Source organism: Babylonia areolata, chromosome 22, assembly GCF_041734735.1.
Source record: "Babylonia areolata isolate BAREFJ2019XMU chromosome 22, ASM4173473v1, whole genome shotgun sequence".
NCBI classification, from domain to species: Eukaryota; Metazoa; Mollusca; class Gastropoda; order Neogastropoda; family Buccinidae; genus Babylonia; species Babylonia areolata.
In genome coordinates this window covers 26,932,175-26,934,674 of record NC_134897.1, presented here as the reverse complement: position 1 = coordinate 26,934,674, position 2,500 = coordinate 26,932,175, and the positions used below count along the sequence as shown (strand labels likewise).

The 2,500-nt window shown below is 41.8% G+C and overlaps 1 protein-coding gene across 1 annotated transcript in view; it reads right to left on the bottom strand.

Moving 5' to 3' along the window:
- LOC143297340 (tropomyosin-2) overlaps window positions 1–2,500 on the bottom strand; it is a 71,625-nt gene that overhangs the window by 68,418 nt on the left and 707 nt on the right. The window lies entirely within an intron of this gene.

Here is a 2,500-nt window from a genome sequence, read left to right as displayed (position 1 = left end):
ATTATACAGGGGTCACAAACAGTGTGTAGCTGTCATTATACAGGGGTCACAAACAGTGTGTAGCTGTCATTATACAGGGTCCCAAACAGTTTGTAGCTGTCATTATACAGGGGTCACAACAAGTTTATAGCTGTCATTATACAGGGGTCACAAACAGTGTGTAGCTGTCATTATACAGGGTCCCAAACAGTTTGTAGCTGTCATTATACAGAGGTCACAAACAGTGTGTAGCTGTCATTACACAGGGGTCACTAACAGTTTGTAGCTGTCATTATACAGGGGTCACAAACAGTTTGTAGCTGTCATTACACAGGGGTCACAAACAGTTTGTAGCTGTCATTACACAGGGGTCACTAACAGTTTGTAGCTGTCATTATACAGGGGTCACAAACAGCTTGTAGCTGTCATTACACAGGGGTCACTAACAGTGTGTAGCTGTCATTATATAGGGTTCACAGTGTGTAGCTGTCATTATACAGGGTTCACAAACAGTGTGTAGCTGTCATTATACAGGGGTCACAACAAGTTTGTAGCTGTCATGATACAGGGTGACAAGAAGTTTGTAGCTGTCATTATACAGGGTGACAAGAAGTTTGTAGCTGTCATTATACAGGGATCACTAACAGTGTGTAGCTGTCATTATACAGGGGTCACAAACAGTGTGTAGCTGTCATTATACAGGGGTCACAAACAGTTTGTAGCTGTCATTACACAGGGATCACTAACAGTGTGTAGCTGTCATTATACAGGGGTCACAAACAGTGTGTAGCTGTCATTATACTGGGGTCACAAACAGTTTGTAGCTGTCATTATACAGGGGTCACAAACAGTGTGTAGCTGTCATTATACAGGGGTCATAAACAGTGTGTATATGTCATACAGGGTTCACAAACAGTTTGTAGCTGTCATTATACAGGGATCACAAACAGTGTGTAGCTGTCATTATACAGTGGTCACAAACAGTGTGTAGCTGTCATTATACAGGGGTCACAAACAGTGTGTAGCTGTCATTATACAGGGATCACAAACAGTGTGTAGCTGTCATTATACAGTGGTCACAAACAGTGTGTAGCTGTCATTATACAGGGGTCACAAACAGTGTGTAGCTGTCATTATACAGGGGTCATAAACAGTTTGTAGCTGTCATTATGCAGGGGTCACAAACAGTGTGTAGCTGTCATTATACAGGGGTGACAAACAGTGTGTAGCTGTCATTATGCAGGGGTCACAAACAGTGTGTAGCTGTCATTATGCAGGGGTCACAAACAGTGTGTAGCTGTCATTATACAGGGGTCACAAAAAAGTAAGGACCAATTCAAAAAGGCGGGTTTTCTTTTTTAATGAAATATTAATTGACATGAGATGTTTAATCATGCAGGCTGCATTTGGTCTACCAGTCTTCTCACTGAACACACTGACGGTTGTTCCAGGTACACATGCACCATGATTAGCTTAAAAAATGCGTTTGAAAAATCAACGTTTCAGCCAAAACTTGGCAGTTACTCAGTGGTTTTTAAACGGTAGCTATGGGGTTGTTGTTTTTTGTCATTGCAAACATAAACGGAAGCGTATGAGCAAGATCACACTTGTGGTTCTGAGTGGTGCTCACTACAATTTGTGCAGACGGAAAAACTGTTCACCGGAAGTTCAGCATCATGTAGTCACCATGTTTCCGAGAAGAAAACTGTACGTTGCAAAGCGGCGGTCCTTAATTAACCTTTGTGAATCATGTAGTCTTTTTTAAAAATAATATATAATCACAACACATTCCTCTATGATATCAACACATCATTCCACATAAACATTTTGTATGTTCAAGTAGATTATATCTGTACTTCATTTTTTTATCATCAGATTGTACATGAAAATCATTGTGCAAAGCTCCCCTGCATTCCATCCCCCCACGCCACAAACCCTCACCCTCACCCCCACCCCCTGTTTCCTATGTTTGTTTCTCACGGCATCAGAATGCAATGTCCTGCATGATTTTACCAAGGACTCTCTCTTTCTTGTTGCTGTGGATTCTTTCACCAATGTTCATTACATTCTGAACACAGGATTTTGGATTTATCGTCTCATCCACAAGACAAGCATCCAGGTCAGTCTGATCTTAGAAAGCGGGGTGATAACCCTGGATCTCTGTGATTCCAACCTGGGAATCCAGTCTTCTGACTCGGGCCCTGACCTCGTGGATTCCGGATTCTCCATTCCAGGGTATGAAGTCAAGACAATAATGCTCTGATAATGCTCCCTGTTGATTGTGACGCAGCTTCTCAATATCAATCATCTACTGATCGACTGCTGGGGTGTCAGTGCATGATATCAGGTTCAAACAGTTCACTGGCACAACTAGCTCTATGATATAGACCTTGTTCCGAAATGTACCTCCAGACATTTTATCAGTTCCCGAAGGAAACAAATATTCTTAACTTCATCTAAAGTTTACCTGGATAAACCGGGCGAGATATGGGTAAACCGATCAATTTGAGTGACCTCTTTA